Here is a 23298-nt window from a genome sequence, read left to right on the forward strand (position 1 = left end):
AATTTAGATATGACCCCCTTCTCCACATGCACCTTGTCACAATAGCCTTCCATAAGTGTCTTCCCCTCAATCATATCCAGTCGGACAGCTTTCGAAAGCAAGAAATGGTGCAGTTGCATATAAGCAAATTGATCCGTTGAACATAGCTGGTACTCGGTGTGTACCTCCACAAATGGTTTCATCCCCTGATCAAACCAGAAGTGTCCAAGGGTTGAGATCTCCTTTTTGGCCCAATCCTGAAATACTTTCCCCACTTGCCCTGCTGGGAAAGCCTCACAGTCCCGAATCTGAGTGGAGTACAAGTATCTACAGTTTCCCATCAGATGTGCCCACCAGATGTGTCCCCCATGGGGAAGTATGTCCTAAATCTGCCAGGAACTGGTTCCCACCCCAGAACCACTCTCCCTTCATAATTCCACCAGGTGTGCCCACCAGATGTGCCCACCAGATGTGTCCCCCATGGGGAAGTATGTCCTAAATCTGCCAGGAACTGGTTCCCACCCCCGAACCACTCTCCCTTCATAATACCAGAGACAACCATTCTTTCCAGTTGTACCCATTGCTTGACTGCCTTATGATTATGAGAATCTACCACTGCCCTTGAGAGGCTACATAATATTTTAAAGATTGGGAACCCCCCAGGCCTCCGGACATTTTGTTTTGGTATAGTACCGCCCATGCCACCCACGGTGGCCGCCTCTGCCAGATAAAGGAGACAACTTTAACCTGTAAACCTCTGAGGTAATGAGTAGGCACTAGGCATGGTAGGGTTTGAAATAGATAAGCTATCCGAGGGAGGAACGTCATTTTAATGGCTGCAATTCTGCCAAGCCAGGTGAGAGTCAGTCTATCCCACTGCTGCAAATCCCTCTCCATCTTTTTAATCAACGGAAGATAGTTTAGGTTGAACAAGTCTTTATATTCTGAGCCAAGCAATACCCCTAAATATTTCACAGTTTGCTTTGCCCATTGGAAAGGGAATTTCAGTTTCAAATTGAGGATCATATTGGGCGGTAGAAAAATTGGTAAAATCTCAGACTTCTTTTTATTAACCTTGAAACCAGACACTTTTCCAAATTCTTCTAATTGTGGGACTAACCCTTTAAAGAATTTTCCGGATCAGCTAAAGTGAAAAGCACATCGTCTGCGTATAATGCTATCTTATATATGTTATCCCCAATAGTGATCCCCTGTATATCATCATTAGTTCTAATTTGTATTGCCAAAGGTGCTAAACAAAGTGAAAACAACAGGGGTGAAAGGGGACATCCCTGCCATGTGCCCCTCTGAACCTCGAAATTAGCCGAATATCCCCCGTTTACTTTTATGCAGGCAGCCAGTGTCCTTTACAATTCCTGAACCCATGTGAAAAATCCCCCTCCAAGTCCAACCTTCCGCAGCACATGGAACAGAAAAGGCCAGTGTACCCTGTCGAACACCTTTTCAGCGTCCACACTGAACAGAACTGATGGAATCTTATTCACCTTAGCATAATGTATAATATTTACTACCTTTCGTATATTGTCCCCCACCATGCGGCCCAGCATAAAGCCCACCTGATCATCATGAACCAAGAGTGGAATTACAAATTTCAATCTATTAGCCAATATTTTTGCTAACAATTTCAAATCAATATTGATGAGTAATATGGGTCTATATGAACTACATAGCAGCGGATCTTTCCCAGGTTTCGGCAATATTGTAATACCAGCCACATTTGCCGCCGGTAAAATGTGACCCCCTGTTCCTAAGCTATTAAACATATTAACCAGTGGACCCACCAGCTCTTCCTTAAACTTCTTATAGAATAAAGGAGTATACCCATCTATTCCTGGTGCTTTTCCCAGTTTCAACTCGGAGATAGCTGCTAACACCTCCGCAGATGTGATGGGTTGACTCACTCCCTCTGACAAAGATTCCTCTAAGCATGGAAGTTGAATCTCTGCTAAATACTTCAAAATGTCCGCTTCAGAACCACTATCTTCCCTCGAATAAAGGGTTGCAAAAAACGTATTAAACTGTGTGCGTATCCCCGCCCCCTCTGTTATTATAGACCCATCAACTGGTTTAATTTTAGTTATTTGAGATTCGGCAGCTCGGGATTTCAAAACAAGGGCCAAAAGCTTTCCCGCCCGGTTGCTATGTTCATAATAAGTTTGTCTGACTAAATCCAACTGATAGCCCCTCTCATCCACTTCTAATTGTTGCAGCTGATATCTAATATCACCCAATTCCTTCAAAAGGCTCCTAGTAGGAGTTTGTTTATGGGCTGCTTCCACCTTCGCTAACCTATCCCTCAAAATGTGGCTTTGTCTAAGCTTTTCTTTCTGTTTATGCAATGCTAAAGCAATACATTTTCCTCGAATGACTGCTTTAAGGCAATCCCATAACAGCACAGGCGTAATCCCATCAGTGTCATTCGTGACTAGATATTCCCGTATAGCAGATCTTACTTCCAATTCTACCGCCACATCTTTAATTAATGAATTATTCATCTTCCAAAAACGGCACACTTGGTCAGATCCGGCACCATGAAAGGACCACCAGATAGGGGCATGATCGGACCAAGTAATACTTCCGATATTTGCATCTGAAGTGATACCCATCAAAGATTTAGCAATAAAGAAGTAATCAATTCTGGTGTACATATCATGAGCCTTAGAATAGTAAGAATAATCCCGCCCTCTAGGTTGCCGTTCCTGCCAGATATCCACCACTTGCCACTTAGTGAGGAATTGCAGCAATGCTCTTCTATCCACATTTGAATAAATGTCCCCCAACTTTAGAACAGTCTACCTTTGGGTTGCAAACCAAATTAAAGTCTCCACCAAATATCAGCTTCCCACATTTAAACTGAAGCAATCTATCATCTATTCTCTGAATCACCACTCTTTGATAGGGATGTGAATCGTTTTTTGACGATTTAAAATATCGTCCGATATATTTTAAATCATCAAAAATCGTTAGGGCCACGATACAATACCAATTCCCCCGATTTATCGTTAAAAAATCGTAAATCGGGGGAAGGGGTAGGGCAGGAAAACCGGCACACTAAAACCCCCTAAAACCCACCCCGACCCTTTAAATTAAATCCCCCCCCCTCCCGAACCCCCCCCCCCAATGCTTTAAATAACCTGGGGATCCAGCGGTGGTCCAGAATGGCGGCGGTCCGGAACGGCCCCCTCAATTGAATCCTGTTGTCTTCAGCCGGCGCCATTTTGCAAAATGGCCGCCGCAAAATGGCGGCGGCCATAGACAAAAACGATTCGATGCAGGAGGTCGTTCTGGACCCCTGCTGGACTTTTGGCAAGTCTTGTGGGGGTCAGGAGGCCCCCCCAAGCTGGCCAAAAGTTCCTGGGAGTCCAGCGGGGTTCAGGAAGCGATTTCTTGCAACAAATCATTTTCCGTACGGAAAATGGCGCCGGCAGGAGATCGACTGCAGGAGGTCATCCAGCGGGGGTTCCGGACCGCCGCTGAATGACCTCCTGCAGTCGATCTCCTTCCGGCGCCATTTTCCGTACGGAAAACGATTCACGGCAAGAAATCGCTTCCTGAACCCCACTGGACTCCCAGGAACTTTTGGCCAGCTTGGGGGGGCCTCCTGACCCCCACAAGACTTGCCAAAAGTCCAGCGGGGGTCCGGAACGACCTCTTGCGTCGAATCATTTTTGTCTATGGCCGCCGCCATTTTGCGGTGGCCATTTTGCAAAATGGCACCGGCTGAAGACAACAGGATTCAATTGAGGGGGCCGTTCCGGACCGCCGCCGTTCCGGACCACCGCTGGATCCCCAGGTTATTTAAAGCATTTGGGGGGGGGTTCAGGAGGGTGGGGGATTTAATTTAAAGGGTCGGGGGTGGGTTTTAGGGGGTTTTAGTGTGTCGGCTCACGATTTTAACGATTTTCACGATAGTTTACACACCCAAACGGCAACAATACGATTCCCTCCCCCTCCTAGCCGAAATCGATCGTTAAGACGATCGAGGACACGATTCACATCTCTACTCTTTGAAGCATATTGGGGTTATATGCATTTACCAATGTATAGAAGACTTTATTTATATTGAGTGATACTATGATAAATCTGCCCTCCGTGTCTCTATAGATCAAGTCAACTTGAGCCATAAGATCCCTGGAAAGTAGGATCCCCACTCCTGTGTATTTAAACTGAGGTGTACTAGCTGCTAGAAAAACTTGTGGATAGCAAGCATTATTCAATAAGCGTTCATGCCTCTTACGGAGATGAGTCTCCTGAAAAAACAAAATAGTCACCTTCAATGAAAGCGCTTCTTTAAACAAACTATTTTGTTTTGCGGGATGGTTAAGGCCTTTAACATTCATAGAAACTATTTTAATAGACATCAGGAGAAAACCTGGCATATTATATTCAGTAAAGAAACTCTCCTGTACTCCCTCCGGAAAGCCATCTGAGATATCATAGACTATCCACCCCAAAACCCAATAACCAACTCTCCTCAATCTTCCAATAACCTCCATCCCCTCCCTCCCCTTCCACCCCTCCCATCCCCTCCCCCTCCCCTCCCTCCTGTAATACCACCACCACCGTTGCATCGGCAAGTATACCCTTGAGGAGTCTGTGAAATCACCGCCCCCCCACTCATCAACACCAACCTTATTGTCACTCATAACAGAAAGAGCTCAAAACATATAACACAGCTACAGATTGCATAGAAGAACCTTTCAAGTATTTCTAACCAAAACAATAGTGTGTACCTTCTCCCAGCATAGCATTATTGAGCTTGCCGAGATCGAACATAAGTGGCCATAAATGACCAGCAGAAGTGATGCATATAAAGATCACGACAATTTATTAACATGTATTGCCTAGTCACTCCACTCCCTTCTGAGGTCCGGAGTACTCCGTAGACTTGCGTTGTAATCTGGAGCCTGACTTCCCTATCCACTGCCATTGTGGACTGTCTACTCCAATAGATTTTTGCACTCCTCCTCAGCCTCAGGTAAAATCAAGCCCTCACCCGCCAAGACCTTGTCCGCTTCCGACGCCATTTTGATGAAGTGCGTGCATCCATCCTTGGTTAAGGCCAAGCCTGTCAGATGTGTATCTGACAGGCTTGGCCTTAACCAAGGTACCGAAGATTTGCGCACCTTAGAAATGCTGTCACAGGTTGGAAGTCTCTCCGTTTTTGCAATGTAACCGCCACCAAGTCGTTATATATAGTTACGTTCAGTCCTTCCCATGTTATAGTGCCCATCTTTCGAGCTTGCTGCATGATAGCTTCCTTTATTCGATAGCTATAAATACATGCAATGATTTCTCTGGGAGTGTTCATTCTGTTTGTTCTCATCGCTCTATGTGCTCTGTCTAGCACTATTTCACCCTCCGAAAAGTCACGCTGATCAGATCGTTCATTGAGCACCATCCTGCAGATTTTTTGAACTACTAGTGTCACATCCAGATATGCCTCCGTTTCAGGTATTCCCTGAACTTGAATGTTAGCACACCTAGATCTATTCTCGAGGTCCTCCATTTTAAGTAGTATTTCTTCATTAGTCTTGTGTAATTCAGTAAGATCTTGCCGAATGCGGGAGACTTCCGCTACCTGTCCCTCTACTATATTTTCCACATCTTCAACCCTACGACCGTAGTCCCCAAGCTCGGAGTGAAACTCCGACAGTGCCTCTTGCATATCGGTTTTAATCAATTTGATATCTTTTTGTATTTCTGCAAACCATTGTTTAAAATCATCTTTAGTGAGTTCTGATGCTTCTCCAAACCTTCCGTTCTCAGTTCCCTCAGTCATGGCTTTCTTTGCATCCGTATCCGTCCACCATTTTGTGATCTCCCAAGCCAGATTCATTGCACAAGGCCGCGAAATGGGAACCTCCTGGTGCATTTGAGAATGACTTCAAATCCAGCGATTTTTTCCTGGAAGTCATCATAGAGGCATCCGTCATCCCCTATCGTGTTCTAGAAGGAAAAATTAAGCCCGATTACACCAGTCGAGCTTAAATTGGGGTGAGTGAGGAGAGAGCTATCGCTTTATGTGTCCATGCTGTAGGGATGACCTCACTTCCTCCCATGTGTCAACTTTCTTTTATAGCAATAACCTGTTCATGCGAAGGAGTTTTATTCAAGTTAAGTATAGTCTAGTTTTAACTTTCATGCTTCTTTGTTCTTTCCTTTATTCTCTTTAATGTGTCCTTCTGTTACTTTGAATCTATGAGGTCAGGCCAGGCCACCTTTTACTAGTGCATGCACTTATCTGTTTTCTTTATGATTTTCTTCCTCCTTCGCTGTCTTCTGTTCTGTAGTTCTCCTCAGTGATGGTTTCTTTCTTTTCCTCCTTCTTTTCTTCTTCCCTTTTTACCTACTAACCTATGCTTTAACCAAATCAATACAAAAGACTAACTCCCTTAACTGATATGATCTTCCACAGACTAAGTCCATCATGTTCCCTCAGTGTATGTGTATCCACAATGACTTATTGTAACTATAATAGGGATGTGAATCGGGCTTCGGACGATTGAAAATATCGTTGATTTTAACGATAGGAAAACCCCACTATATTGATCGTGGGGGTTCTCTTATCATTTTGGTGGAGGGCGGGAAAAACGGCACACAAAAATAACCCCTAAACCCACCCCGACCCTTTACAACTAATCCCTTTGCTTCCCCCACCCTCCCGACCCCCCCCCCCAAAAAAAACATTTTACAGGTACCTGGTGGTCCAGTGGAGGTCCCGGGAGCGATCTCCCGCTCTCGGGCCATCGGCTGTCACTGTTCAAATTGGCGCCGATGGCCTTTGCCCTTACCATGTGACAGGGTATCCATGCCATTCGCCGACCCCTGTCACATGGAGGGAGCACTGGATGGCCGGCGCCATCTTTAAAAATGGTGTGCTGTCTCTCTTTCAGCTCCCATCACACAATCTCTGATCTGTCTTGGAGTTGTCATGGCTCTTTCTCCTCTCCCAGTGCTTAAACAAAACTGGCTGACATCAGGGACTGGGGTTAGCTTTCACAGCAGCTTAAAACACCAGTCCCTTAAATCACTGGCCTTCTGCTCTCTTTGTGGCTTCCTACTATCATCACTGCTGCTGCAGATACACATCACTGGGCCTCTAGCCTCTGGCAGTCTCTTGTAGTCAAGCAGGGAGCTGTCACTGTTCTCTGTGTTCGTGATGTCACTGCATCGGACTCTGTTGCTTCAGGCCCTATCACTTATGAGCTCCTCCAGATTCTATTCTTCAAGCCTCAGGTAAGTTTTATTTATTTACTTTGGGTATTCCCTTTACATTGCCTAAGGGATATTATACGGCAAGAAAGAATGGCAGAAAAATCCCCAAAGTGTAGCATCAGAGGAATGGCACCTAGGCAGAATGACAGAAAACCCCCAATGTGCACCATCAGGAGCATTACAGCTAGGCAGAGTGACTGCAACACCCATAAGCATAGCATTAGTGGCATGACAGCTAGATAGTAGATCAGCAATGCTCCCAAGGTGTAGTGTCAGGGGTATGGCAGCTAGGAGACTGGCAGCAAGACCCTCAAGTTATAGCATATCCTGAAGGTGCAGCATCAAGAGAAGGGCAGTAAGTCAGAGTGGCAACAACTACCCCAAAGTGTAGCGTCTTGGGTATGGCAGTAAGGATGAGTGGCAGCAAAACTCCCAATGTGATTCATCAGGGGTATAATAGCATGGAAAAGTGATAGCAAATTTCTAAGGTATAGTTTAAGGACTATAGCAGGTAAGCAGATTGGAAGCAAGAACCCCCAGGTTGTAGTGTCAGCAGTTTGGAAACTAGGCACAGCAGCAGCAGTACACCTATGCTATAGCATAGAATAGAAGTATAGTAGCACACAAAAGTGACAGCAAGATTTCCTATAAATTGTTGCAAACGTCGCTGCCCGATGGCTTCACTCCGCCTACCTTTTTTTTTTCTGCGACTCCTCCTACTCCTTGTGGACGACTGGCTTCAGCTCTCTCCGGCATCCCTGGACTGGCTTGGGCGCTGCCTCTCGCCATGCTCCTCAGGTACCTTAGGGCGCGCGTGCCACGCAGCCCTCATTCTTATTTCCTCTACGGCGCGAACCTCAGGGGCGTCCCCCTGTGATGACGTCACACTGCCCGGATAATTAAGCCTCAGCTTAATTATCCGGGCAGCTAGTATCTGAGTTAGCAAGGGATTTCCTATGGATGGGATTCGCTTTCCGTACCCAGCTACTCTCCTTCCAACTTCTATTTGGACTCTTCGCTGTTAACGGGGTACCCGCTCCTCGGAGGCCTCTCTGCTTCTTTCAGGTCGCTATCAGGAACCAGTACTCGTTCCTCGAGGGCCCATATTCTCTGACTCGCTGCCTGTGTCCATCTCCTCTTCTACTTGGAAGAATTCGCTACAGACACCATCTGTGAGTACTACTACCATCTACCATCTACTCCTCAGAGCTGTTTCCCTGGAAACAGGTACTCGCTCCTCGAGGGCCTGCCTCCGTTCCAGCACCAGTGCCATCTCTACGAAGAACTGCTGCATGAGTACTTGCCAACGAGCGTCTGCGCCCTCGCTCCTCGAGGGCCAACTCTCCCTACCTCAGGGCTTCTCCATACTGGGGACTCTGTGAATGTCTCAGTGTATTCATTTTCTCAGTTCTTCTTCCTACAGCACTGCTACCAGAGGATCCGCTGTTCCAGCGCCCTGAGGAATACTAGCCCAGCCAGGCTCCCTCTTCTACTCACTACCGCCACCTCTGGTGGCTTCACTAACTGTCTAATCTATATAAATAAAAATGTTAAATAGTTTGTACGTCGTCACTAATCTCACCAACCGCTTAACCGAATGCGTTCAAATTTGCACACAACATTCACTTCCCATATGGGAAGGATCTTATACACTTACATTTCATATAGGTCATACCTGTGACAGGTAATACAAGTTTAAAAATTGCTTACACAAAACAGCGACATCTTGTGGCCGTCAGCTCAAGCGCAACCTCTTACACCTTTCACACACACTCACACACCACACCACACCCCCACACAGGGCTATTGTCTTTCATTCACACTCCCTCATAACACACAGAAATCCACACTCATCACACCACACACCCCCACCCACACGCCTGCCAATCTCACTTACTTCACCCACCCTTCCAAAACACGAATTCCTGGCTGCTACATTGGGAAGCCACGCATTTCACACACCCTTCGAATTTAAATTAAAGTACCCTCTTCCACCCACCCACGCACTGCACTCCGATCACACACTACACCTGATACAAGTCCGTGCTTCTCCGCCAGCACCATAGGAACGGTCCGGGACACATCGCATTCAGTAGGGCCGTCGGATGCCAGCAACAAAAATGGCGCGGGAGGACCTTGCCCTTACTATACTATACAGAGACAACAATGACGTCGGTACACCATGTGACATACAGCTCGATACAGTAACATTCATTTGAAGATTTCTCGTCTGTAACGAGCTCGCTGCGCACAATTCGGACGCGTAAGGCAAACCAGCGATACAGTCTCCAGTTTCGCGCGTCCGTAGCGCTTCTTAAAACAGACGCGTAACCCTTCCCCACCCGGCATGTAAATGAACGAATTAGCTGTATAATGAAGGAATTAGCTATTCCCCTCCGATACCATAACGCGCGCTCAGGTTATGTCATTAGTAACGCACTGTTTTGCCGCGGCCGTAACGTGTTAGTTTACCGCCTCCCCCTAGTAGGAGTTAGGACTGTGAGCCTAGTAACAAATCCATCGACACCGCTTAAGACACTCAAAAACAATAAAACACAATAAAAAAAAAAAGCGATACAGAGATGATCGAGAAAATGTAATGATGTGGGACACATAAAACCTGTCAGAAAAAAAAATAAAAAATTTTAAATACCTGTCGGAGGGCCGCGTGGGTCCAGGCGGCCGGCGGGCGGCAGCGGCGGGAGCCGGGTGGTCGCGTGTTAAATCTAGGCCGCGGGCGGGTGGGCGCCTGTTCCAGGCGGCAGCGGCGGCGGCGGCGGGGGGACACGCGTTAGTTCGAGACGGTCGGTGGGCGGCGGGTGGTCGCGTGTTAAATCTAGGCCGGGTCCGCACAGGCGCGCATTCATTCACTGCCGGTGGGGGCTGCCTCTCCGGCCGCGGGCGGGTGGGCGCCTGTTCCAGGCGGCGGCGGCGGGGGCGGGTGGACACGCGTTAGTTCGAGACGGCCGGCGGGCGGGCGGCGGTGGCTGGTCGCGTGTTAAATCTAGGCCGGGTCGCACAGGCGCGCATTCATTCATCCAGGCGGAGGAGCCGGCGGCGAAAGCTGCCGGCTCCGCCTGAATGAATGCGCGCCTGTGCGACCCCTGCGATTCGGCGCTCAAGGCAGTCACAGCATTCATTCACTGCCGGTGGGGGCTGCCTCTCCGGCAGCCCCCACCGGCAGTGAATGAATGCGCGCCTGTGCGACCCCTGCGATTTGGCGCTCAAGGCAGTCACATGCCGTGACATCACGGCATGTGACTGCCTTGAGCGCCGAATCGCAGGGGTCGCATTAATTTACTGCTGGTGGGGGCTGCCCCGGCATCCCCCACCGGCAGTGAATGAATGCTGTGACTGCCTTGAGCGCCGAATCGCAGGGGTCGCACAGGCGCGCATTCATTCAGGCGGAGCCGGCAGCTTTCGCCGCCGGCTCCTCCGCCTGGATGAATGAATGCGCGCCTGTGCGACCCGGCCTAGATTTAACACGCGACCAGCCGCCGCCGCCCGCCCGCCGGCCGTCTCGAACTAACGCGTGTCCACCCGCCCCCGCCGCCGCCGCCTGGAACAGGCGCCCACCCGCCCGCGGCCTAGATTAAACACGCGACCACCCGGCTCCCTCCGCTGCCCGCCAGCCGCCTGGACCCACGCGGCCCTCCGACAGGTATTTGAAAAAAAAATTTTTTTGAACACTCAGGTTTTTACATATTTTGGTATTTTTTTTTTTCACTTCATGGTGCCTGTCATTTCAAATGTCATTTGAAATGACATTTGAAATGACAGGTACCAGCGCACCCTGGTTACTGTATAGGCGCTGTATTAAGCGCCTATACAGTAAAATGGGTTACGCGGGCATAACCCTTCCCTACCGCTTTAAAGCCGCGGCATGCATTTGCATGCGATTAGAGGAGAGTATCGGGGAGTTAGTGAAGAGAACTGTGCGTGCGGGGAGGAAGGGTGCGCCTGACACTGCCGCACTGTTATTACCGCGGCCTTACAGGATCGACCCGATAGTAAGAGCAACAGCCCGTTGGCGCCATATCCTCAGCGGACATTTGCCCTTACTAGGTCAGGAATCCTGACGCACCACTTTCACCGGTGAAGTTTTGCGACATGGCAGCCGGCGGAACAAACCCTAGCACACACCCTCGCCACCGGCTGGCAGTTTACACATGTAGCCGGGGAGGAGCACGGTGGGGGACCGTTCTTATTTTCCACCGCGCGTTTTTCACAGGGGGGGGGCTACTGATTCTCCACATCTCCTGAGAGGGGGGCTGTAGTGTGGGTTGCTCTAATTCGCCGGGTTTGGGGGGGGGCAGGAAGGAATGCTTGCTTATTTAAACTATTCTTTGCTGGTGCTGTTCATTTGCGGTAAAAAAAACCCCAAAAAACACCAACTGTAACCTTTACTGCTCTGTTCTTTCAACTTAACCAGGCTCATCTACTTCACCAATTGCTTTCAAATTTGGACACAACCTTGCTTTCACTTTCGGCAAGGTTCTTATCTATCTAGATTACATAGATGTCACACGGTTACAGAAAAAAACATGTTTTTACATGTGTGTGGGGAAAACAGCGACATCTGTTGGACAGACATGCAACACACGCTATCTACCTTGGGAAATGAAGCTGCTGTACTATGCATGCGCGGGCGGGAGCGCACGTCGGGCACAGCAGGACCAACTTGGTGCTGGGAGGGGCAGCAGTGGTGCACGTCGCGCACAGCGGGACCAACATGGCGCTGAGAGGAGCAGCAGCGGCAAACCAGCAGCAATATCGGGCGTGGTGGTGACGGCCGGCCGAAATTCGACACCTGGGAGGAGCTGCGGTGGCGATCTGGTACTGCTCACGTGCACGACAGGGAGAAATCCTCGCTGACCTCGCGCCTTCGGGAGCGGGCCACGCAGAACCGCACAAGAGGGAGAGGGCCGGGGGGGGGGGGGGGGGCAGCTGGGAGGGCATTGCGAGCCGGAGAGGATCAGAATCAGGGAAGGAGATTGAGAGAGGGTGCGGTGTCACTGACAAAAGGGTAGGGAGTAGGCGGGGAGAGGTGACAGTGAGGGGAGGGTGAATGAAGGGGGCAGTGAGTGTCAGTGGAGAGACACAGAGGGGAGAGGTGAGTGTGAGGGGTGAGAGTTGGAGTGGGGACAGGGGAGTGAAGGGGGGGTTAGTGACCGAAGGGGGAGGGGTGAGTGTGAGGGGAGAGAGCTGGATTGGGGACAGGGGAGGAAAGGGGGTGAGTGACCAAGGAGGAAGACGATGTGTGACTGAGGTATATGAGCAAGGAGAAGGGGGGGGCGGGGAAAGAACCTGATTCTGCCACTGCAACGTGTGGCCGGGCACAGCTAGTAAAAGATATAATCTGTGTTTGTGTGTCCAGAGCTGAGCCTGACCTGTTGCCCCTCACGGGACTTTTCCCCATGGGGTGGTCAGCTGCCACAGTGTCCAAGGGTCCACCCAAACCCTACAAAACATATCATAAATAGCATAATAGGTATAGCAGCAATGATGAATGCCAGCAAGACATCCAAGATGTAGTGTCAGGGGCAGAGCAGCTTTGCACAGTGGCAACAAGACTCCCAAAGTATAGCAACAGCAGCTAGAAAGAGTGGTAATAAGAATCCCAAGGTAAAGCATAAGGGGAATAGCAGCAAAGCAGAGTAACAGCAAGATGCTATTATGTATAGTTTGGGGTAAGGCTGAGTGGTAGCAAGACCTCCAAGGTGTAGCATAAGGGGAATAGCAGCAAGTAGAGTGACAGAAAGTCCCCCAATGAACAGCATAAGGGGAATAGCAACAGGGCAGAGTGGCAGCAAGACCCTCAACATGTAGTGTCAGGGGCATGGCAGATGGCCAGAGCAATAGCAAGACCCCCAAAGGCATGCCAGCTAGGCAAAACTCTAAAGTTGTAGAATCATGGTCAGAGCATTTAGGCAGAGTTGCAGCAAGACCCTCAAGGCATAAAATAATGGTTATAGCAGCCATGAAAAGTAGCAGCATGAGGAGCTGGATGACAGCAAGGCAGAGTGGCAGCAAAACTTCAAAGTTGTAGAGTCAATAGCAAGCCAACAAGGAACAGTGGAGGGAAGATCCCTAAGGTGTGCATCTGGCTGCATCGTGGCAGTGCATTTTTGCCTGCTGTGGTTGCGGCCGCGGCGCATACTATCGCCCCGTACCACCAATGGGAAAGGTGGTGTTATTTCTGGCACGACTGCCAGCAATAATGTCTAAAACATTATCACCCACAGTGGTACTGGAATAAAAACATTTCTAACCCCACCCCAACCCTGTCCTAACCCCTCCCCTTTCCCTTAATTAAATGCTAACGACACAATGCGGTACTTATTGTGTGCATTAGAGCATTATCGTGTGCAGTAATGCCCTAATGCACACGATAATGCCATATCACATTTTAATGCCTATGAGAACAGCTTAAAGCAAAAATATACTCACTTTTAACTTCTTCATTAGATTATCTGCACCTCCTACAGAAGACCATACAAATTATTAAGGCTTGATGAATTTAGAGAGCACATGTTCTACGTGCAGAGAGCTCTACTCTGGAATGGTTTGCCTCAGGAATTAAAAGAGGAAACAGCCATCATGAAATTCAGGAAAATGTTAAAAACAGTTCTTTTTCAACAGGCATTTACATATTTTTAAATCTTTATTTACAAGTTTAAGACAGTTAGCAAGGAAATGGTATGGAGAGACCAAAAACAATTTAGAAGAAAACAAAACTATCCTATTTAAGGTACAGATCTCAACAATACTCTGTTAGTCCACCATAATGGGGGTAATCCAATAGAAAATTTGCAAAGCAAATAACATCAAATTTAACATGAAGAAGAAAAAGGCCTCACCATACTAATGTTGAGCTCTCAAATTCATAAGGTCGGAACACATTCTTAGGAGCTAATCCATGTATGAGAGGAATCTTGTCTTACTCTGTCATTCAAAAAGGAATTTAGCTGGGAGGGTTCAAAAAAGACATATTTGACCCCCACATGTTTAATAACACATTTACAGGGGAAATATAGATGAAACATAGCCCCCAGACTAACTACTGTGGGATGCATTAACAGGAAATGTTTTCTTTTTGATTGTGTTACCTTAGCAACATCAGGAAACATACATATTTAATTCCCTAAATACAATATGTCTCTTTTCTGAAAAACATTTTTAGTACAAAGTCCCAGTCTGAGTCCAAGGCAAATGTGACAATTAAGGTTGCAGATATAATTTCCTCTTCCATTGAACTCTCCAAAAAAGAGGACAAATGAGAGATATTTGATGTTACTATATCTCCAGGTCTTTTATCCAACTGCAAAGTTACTTTATCTGGCAAATAATACGCTTTTGAAATGGGTGGAAGCAAATTTTCTTTTATAGATAATATTTCTAAGAAATATTTATGCAGCATCTCCACTAATTTGTAAACTTTCTTTTTTGGGAAAATTCAAAATCCTAAGATTACATCATCGGATAGTGTTTTCCAAAGTTTTCTATATTATTTTGTAGAAAGAAATTGGCCAGTCGAAATGGTATCTATTGATTTTTGCATAATTGTCCCCTTAGACTACAAAGCTTCTGTTGCGTCCGTCAGTCTCAGACGGCTTCGACCTCTGTGCCTCACCTTTCTTCCTTCTCTCTCCACAAGCCTTGGGAAGATGGCTGCTGCCGCATCTTCATGCCTCTCTCTCCGGCGTTCCTGGAATGGCAACGGTGACGGTGTTCGCCATGGATTTCCTGAGGGCCTCCCATGGTGCACATGTGCACACCACCCACATCTTTATCCATGCCATGGCGGGAACCTCGGGGGTGTCCCCTCTGAGTGACATCATGACATCCAGGTATTTAGCCTGCCCTTCATTTGCTAACAATCTGAGTTAGCAAGGATTGGAATGCCTCCGTTCTAAGCTGCTCTGCCGCTTCCTTGCTGCTGCAAGAAAGCCTTCTCTCTGCCATTCGGGGTAATTATTCTCTAACCTCGGTACCCGCTCCTCGGGAGCCGTTATGTTCTCTTACAGGTACCTATCTGGGATATCGGGTACTCGCTCCTCGAGGGCCTGCTCTTCCTACTCTGGTGCCTTACTACCTACTTCTGCCTGCCAGGATCTTCATCAATACAGCTATCCACTTCAGTGAGTAACTAACCTTATCAGTCTGTCTCATCTCCAGCTTTAGCGCTCAGAGTCTGCATCCGGGACTTTCCTCTACTACCCTGCGCTGCCTACCATCTACTCAAGTGTGGGTCTGGTCTACTCTGCTGAGGACCCCTGGACTGCTTCTACTAAGTTACCTCACTGCTGCCCCTCCTGGTCAGTACCACCAAGCTGTTTAATAAATACAAATTCTCTGTGTTTGTGTGTATAGAGTCTAGCCTAGTACTGCGGCTCATCATGGGGTTCCTCCCTGTGGGCATGACCATCACCACAGTACCCAAGAATCCATTGCAACACCTCTACACCATAACAGCTTCTACTTGAACTTTAATTTGCAAGAGTTGGGACTGAGAAGAATTAAGTGTAGTAACCAACTCATGTAGTTGAGAGACAAATTGGGAGACTTGATTTGATAAATTAGCAATAGCTTCCCAAATTATATCTAAAGTAATACTAGGAGGCTTTGTTAAGGAAATTGTTATTACCTCCGATGAAAACGCTGTACTTTGCCCAGCTATTGATGATGTCAAGGAAATGTTTTGCAAAAATTCCCTTCATTCACTTGTCCGGCAAACTGATCCTGTTGTTTACTCCACCATGCTGGGTCCACCCAATGCTACCACTGCCAGCTGGCCTCAGTCATTGGAGTGTGACAGGAGCATGTTGATCACGTCAGCTTTTCCCGTGAGGGGGCCAGGCTGAGGAGGAGTCCGACACGGCTCTGGCAAAAATGATGACTCGGGTTCCGGGGTGGACACCGATGGAACACCACTCAATTGACCTCCCAAGGACTGCTCCACGGAGCGCAATGGAGGCTCCTGGCTCCAGACTACATGCTGGTCCATCGGGCCCAAAACCAGCGAAACTTCCGATACTTCAGGGAACACTCTGGCCCTTCTCTTCCTCTTCCCCATTGCAGAGGTTGAAGGTACTGTGATTAAAGGAAATTTTAGGAGGAGATGAGGAGAGTCTGGAGCACCACAAATTAGCATGCAGCCATCTTGGATTCCCTAGGCATTTAAATTATAGGAACATTAACAATGACACAGACTTAGAAGGCAGAATAAGAAGAAAGGCAGAGAATGATGGAAAGTTAACCCACGCTATTTTAGGGATTTTATTTGTTTTTATTATTTTATGATGTATTGTTTTAAGTTAAATGCATTTTACATATTTAGGGGCGGATTTTAAGAGCCCTGCTCGCCTAAATCCGCCCAAATCCGGGCGGAGTTAGGCGAGCAGGGCCCTGCGCGCCGGTGAGCCTATTTTACATAGGCTCACCGGCGCGCGCAGACCCCGGGACTCGCATAAGTCCCGGGGTTCTCCGAGGGGGGCGTGTCGGGGGCGGGCCCGGTCGTCGGGGCGTTTAGGGGGCGTGTCGGCAGCATTTGGGGGCGGGTCCGGGGCGTGGTTACGGCCCGGGGCGGTCCGGGGGCGTGGCCACACCCTCCATACCCGCCCCCAGGTCGCGTCCCGGCGCGCTAGCGGCCCGCTGGCACGTGGGGATTTACGTCTCCCTCCGGGAGGTGTAAATCCCCCGACAAAGGTAAGGGGGGGGTTTAGACAGGGCCGGGGAGGTGGGTTAGGTAGAGGAAGGGAGGGGAAGGTGAAGGGAGGGCGTTAGAGGATTCCCTCCGAGGCCACTCCGATTTCGGAGCGGCCTTGGAGGGAACGGGGGTAGGCTGCGCGGCTCGGCGCACGCCGGCTATATGTAATTGATAGCCTTGCGCGCGCCGATCCAGGATTTTAGCGGATACGCGCGGCTCCGCGCGTATCTACTAAAATCCCGCGTACTTTTGTTTGCACCTGGAGCGCCAACAAAAGTACGCCAACGTGCCTTGTTTGAAAATCTACCCCTTATTGTTTTAAGCTGTATGTATTGTTTTATGCATTTTCATTTCCAATATTGTAGTGAATTTGATAAAAATTCTGAATGTTTTTTGGAAACCATTTATAAATGTTGATAGCTGATATAGAAATTTATTAATAAATAACTGAAGTTAATTTGTTTTGTGGATGTGCATTTTTATGACAGCTATTTTTATGGATAATGCACAGTTTTTTGTTTTTTTTAATTTTATTTTTATTATTTTCAGTCATAATAGTAAGAACAATTTACATCTTACAATTGTAAACAAATGATGAAAAAATAAGAAATAGTTATTACATAAGATTTTCAAATAAACAGTGTTGTCCATAGGAATGTTATTTCCATGGGAATCCCATGGGACACGTCCCATGGGATGGGATGGGATGGGACGGCACACATTTGTATTTCCCATGGTAGTCGATACTTGATATTGTAAAATAAATTGTCATACTTAGATTATACTTTTGAGTGTTAAAGTTAATAAAGTTAATAAATTTTGTCGTTTTGCATGTCTCTTTGTACATGTAGTCCTATTTAGTAGACACTAAACGTAAACTTTCATAAATTTAATAATTTTATTTGAACTGTATTCCATATTAATATTGTAATGGGAATCCCATGGGATGGGATGGGATGGGACAGGCATAAATTGCCATGGGATGGGATGGGATGGGACAGAAAAATATGTCCCATGGACAAGCCTGCAAATAAAACACTTACTATGCATTAATCATCATTCTTCATAAGCAAAGAAAAGGATGGAGAGGCCAGTAATTACAAGGGTTAATTAAGGTAAATACAAAATAAAATTTAGCTTAACGGTGACAGAAGACTTTTCTAAATGATCAGTTACTGGGATTGATATTGATATTAATGTAATCCAGGAGAGGATACTGCATTTCCACTCCTGGCATTTAAAAAGGACTTTAGTTGCTCAGGGAAAAAGAAGATGAAACACTCATTTGAACTTTTAATTATACACTTACAGGGGTATCTAAGTGTGAATGAATACCCCAAGGAAATTACTTGCGCTCTAAACAAAAGGAAATCACGTCTTCGAACTTGAGTCGTCCTAGCGAAATCAGGAAAAATACATATTGTTTGTCCGTAAAACAAAGAGAAAATATTTTTAAAATATCGCCTCATTGTATCATTCAAGTCATTCTCTAATATGAAGGAAACCAGCAAAGTAGACCTCGATATAACCATATCCGAAGAGTCCTCTAAGAACTGTGTGAGGTTTTCAATGCCTTCTGCTTGCGCTCCTCCTGGAGCAGCTCTGTTAGGATTAATAAGGAAATAAGCTTTATTTATCGCTGGGGTTTTCTCCAATTCAAGGCCAAATTCTGATGGAAATAATTTTTCAATGTGGTATATATTCCTTCTCCAAGTATCCTGGGGAAATTGACAAACCTTAGGTTAAGATGCCTGGTTTGGTTTTCCAAATACTCAAGTCTCCGAGAACAAGTCCCGAAGTCTTTTATAAGCTTATAATTGCTTGCCTGGGTTTGTGCCAAAGTCTGTTGGGTTACTGAGAGTTGAGTTTTCAATTCTTGAAATTTAGTTTCGATAACAGCGTTCTGGGCGTTAACTTTGGTGTTTAATTTCCCCAATTCACCCTGGCAAGCCCTAGTTGAGCTTCCAAAGCTCACTATCAAGTCCCATAACGCCTCTAATGTTACCACTTCTGGTTTTGGTGGGGGTTGAAAAAACTCACCACCTTCTCCAGGTTGTGGCTCCTCCAGTTCTTCCAGCGTTTCAGCCACGGATCCTCCTGTTGACTCCACTATACCACTTCCATGGATAAGAGAAATAGGCGATGAAATAGCCTGAAAAGGCAGGAGGGACGTCGGTACTCCTCGATAAGGAATACTGCATGACTGATCTCATTCACTCTGATCCCTCATCGTGGTTGCTCCGATGATGACCTCATTGAGGGCTGCGAGCTGCAGGGGAGGAACGCTGGTAGTCGGGGCCAATGGGAGGCGCTGATCCGGGGGACTCAGCGTAGTATCCCCTGGTGACTGTGGCGCTCCCTCACCACCAGCCACAATGGGGAGAGTAACCCCTTGTGTCGCTGTCCCGGCAGCATATGCAGATATCAGTCACTGGTCCGGAGGTAAGGATCCATCTGGGGGGAAGACACGGACCCGTCCCTTTCTCTTAGAAGGCATTCTTTTAGGCAAAATTCAACAAAGTTTCGGAGTAGCGTTGCAATGCTGCCACTCACGCCGCCATCTTGGCCCCATAATGCACAGTTTTACTTGTGTAAATGTCTTTGAAAATTGTCCTCCCTTTTGGAACCTAGCCAAAAGGAGTTTTTATGAGATGGATAGGATTTGTTTGTTCTTCCTCCTTGCTTCCAGGGAGCTGTGAATACTGCCTACACTGCTTCCCAGCCCTCTGTTGGCCAGAGAAGTGGCTGACAAGTTCAGGAATCTTAATCAGGTTTAACTCATGGCATTTCTCAGCCCTGTTGCTGGACCAATGGACTGGGCTTTAAGGGCATTTTCAGAAGGAAGATGTTGCCATTTTCATACAGAAATTTATTTGCCACCATTCATTTTCCAAAATTTCTTATTTAGACCCAATCAGTCTTTTATATTTCTTGCTAGTGACAGAAGCCACCAACTTTGTTCTTCTCATATAGTCACAGTGAAGAACACAGTATAGAAATATAACAAGGAACTGAATCATCTACAGCTGCTGTTGCAGTTCAAAACTACAGTTACAATTTTCTTTTATGGTTAATTAAAATGGGAGTAGTGTCTTCCATTTTTCACAGATTGTGCTGAACAATGTCATTTGTTTTTGGCCTTGCTCCATACTTGGCACTGTGTTGTTTGTGTATAGCTTGTTTATTAGCCAGTTTATACACTTCTGTTATATAGACTCATACCAGCATAAAGAAATTTAAGAATAAATAACACATTTAACTGCAAACTTGCTTAAATTTATAAATGAAGTGGTAGCATATTATCTAAAGGCAGACAATTACACTTAACATATTGAACTTATATACAGATTTATGAAGGATGTGACTGTATCACAGCATGTTCAAAACAGGATATACAGTGAAATATGAATATCAGAAGAAAATTATATTTTCCATCCATATGAGCATATGTTAACAACAGCTGAATGATAGGCATATGCTGATTTGGAACTTTTGAGTACTAGTGGTTAGAAAATATATATGCAGCAGGCAAAACAATTTCTAATACAGCCTGGAGACACATGCCAGTAAAAGGAGGGAAAGATTTTGACATCTTTTGACAGTCTTCCTGATTGTTCTCAAGATGTGTTAATTATTTATCATTTTCTGTGCTGTAATAGTCCATTGAAAGGTGAAATATGAGTTCTAAAGCTTTACTGTCAACACTATGCCATAAGAAACTAGTTTTAGATTTGGAAAGCTCATGCTAAAGAAGTCAACCTTTTTGCAAACAAACTGCTACATGGGGTTAACGTTGGTCTTTCTTCTTTCATCTTCTCGTGCACATACTGCCAAAATTCAGTGCCTGTGGAAATAAACCTGACATTGAACTCCCCTTGTGCATAATAAAACACCTTTAGATAAAACAAATGTACTGGATGAACTTCAGAAAGGCAAGAAACCTGGAAACAGAGGTTCTAGCTAGTATTGCTCTGTATGTTTTATCTTTGCAAATCTCATTAAGGAAAAAAATCAGAGGAGTTTTTCACAGGAGTTGAGTGGAGACATTTCACATTAGAAATGAAAGCATATGTGTGAAGGAAGTTTATGGAAATACAACAATTTATTGTAACCTCCTTACCGAAGATATAAAACTATCTAAAATGTACACTAGGACAAGTGGCACCACACTGCTACCTAGCAGAGCATATAATACAGAACTTTGTTTTTGGGGGGTTTTTTTGTAGAAACGGCTTATATTGACTCAGCAAACCAAGTACAGCACAGAATGTTTTACTTTTGAATGACAACATAAGGTACAGGTGTCACTGTGCATTCATAGTTTTAGTATTTCATTACTTTATGCACAAAGATTTTGTGTGCATAAAACGTTTTATGCATGCATGTGAACACTTACCAATGCAAAAATGCATTTTAAACATGTAAGTAAGGTAATGAAACAAAACAAAATGTACAGAAACAATAGAAAAACACTAAACAAAATGAATAACATTTTTTCCCATGCACACCTTTAGCAAAAGGTAATATTTACTAAGAACAATGGCCAGTCTAGGATGGACATAAGTTAGGGGGTCTGCATATCAGGCTCCCTGCAGTAAAGCCAAAAGAAAAAGGGCCAGTTAGTGTGGAGAATCTTTCCTCTCCACTAATCCCCTTAAGAGCATCATAGCTATTGGCCTTAGCAAATCCCCAACAAAACACAAGGGCTTGCACTTTTCCTCCTGAACCCACCTCTATCTTTATTGAAATACCAACTATTCTTTGGGCCTACCAAACCCAACTCTGACTCCCACCTCAAAACAATCAAATGTATACATGCAATAACACTAAAGCAGATTAACATAATGTGTTGTACACAGATGTTAGGTAATGCCCATATAAATCATGAGCATTCATGCAAATGATCTTTAGTACATAGAGCCAATAGTGTGTTCTATGGTCTAAATTTGCATTGCCTCTATGGCATGCACATTTTATTTCATGCATATTCATTGTGAATATCCCTAAAACATGACTGGATGGGGACGTCCTCCAGCACAGGTTTGGGAACGTCTGATCTAAACCTAAAAAACCTGAAGAGAATTGCGTAGCCATGTTGTATTGTGTGCTATTTCAAAAGAACAGATGGCAAAAAATAATGCTCACATTTTCTCATCTGCAAAGTGAATTTCCTCTGATTTTGGAGCAGTAATGTTAATCGGAAAATCATATACCACCTCACTCCTTGATTCTGATTAGTTAAGATACAGCTATGATCACAAATGCATTGCATCAAATCAAAATCCATGCAAAGACAAGTAAGTCAGCTTTTTCTAAAAGCCCAATAGGGAAATTGCCAGAATACATGTGTTTAAAAAAGGTTGAATATTACATGTTGAGGAAATTGTAAAAATATTGTATGATTATACAGATGGGATAGTTTTCTTTTAATACTTATGGAAATTTCAGTTCATTAAACAATGTTAGAATATGAATTCAATCTCTAGTTCACTTCCCTCTCTTTTACCAGAGAAGATGGAGACGGATGGAGTTGGACTTAAGAACATACAGTACCTTTTATTACAAAATTAACCCAAACAAGTTATGCCCTATAAAGTAGTATAAGTTGTGCAAATTGATCTGAACATGTATCAGGCGAATTACCTGCATATTTTTAAAGCAAACTAATGTGTATAAGTTTGCTTTCAAAATTTGATGTAAAGTCTTTATATAAAAGATATGAATATTTTAACTGAAAGTTATAAAATTACCCTCCCTGTACTCAGTAGTCAAGTTGTTTGTTAATGGGTAACAATGTCACAACTGATACACTATGGGCTGGATTTTAAAATGGTTAAGCGCATAAGGTACGCACGTAACCCTTTTAAACCCCCCGCGCGCGCGCTGAGCCTATATTGCATAGGCTTCCAGCGCGTGCAAAGCCCTGGGACGTGCGTAAGTCCCGGGGCTTTCTTGGGGTGGGCGTGTCGGGAGGCGTGATGCGGATGGCGCATCATGGGGGGGCATGTCGGGGGCGTGGTGCGGTAGGCACGTCATTCGGGGCCGGTGCCGCGGGCATGGTTTAGGCTTGGGGGCGTTCTGGGGACGTGGCCACGGCCTCCGGACCAGCCCCCGAACCGGAACAAAACGCGCGGCAGCCGGCTCGGCACGCACAAAGTTACTCCTGCTTCGAGCAGGCGTAACTTCTGCGACAGAGGTGGGGGGGGTTTAGATAGGGCTGGGGGGGTGGGTTAGGTAGGGGAAGGGAGGGGAAGGTTGGGGGAGGCGGAGGGAACGGGCAGCACGCACCGGGCTCGGCGCGCGCAAGTTGCAAAAATGTGCACCCCCTTGCGCGCTCCGACCGCGGATTTTATAAGATACGCGCGGCTATG

Source organism: Rhinatrema bivittatum, chromosome 5, assembly GCF_901001135.1.
Source record: "Rhinatrema bivittatum chromosome 5, aRhiBiv1.1, whole genome shotgun sequence".
NCBI classification, from domain to species: Eukaryota; Metazoa; Chordata; class Amphibia; order Gymnophiona; family Rhinatrematidae; genus Rhinatrema; species Rhinatrema bivittatum.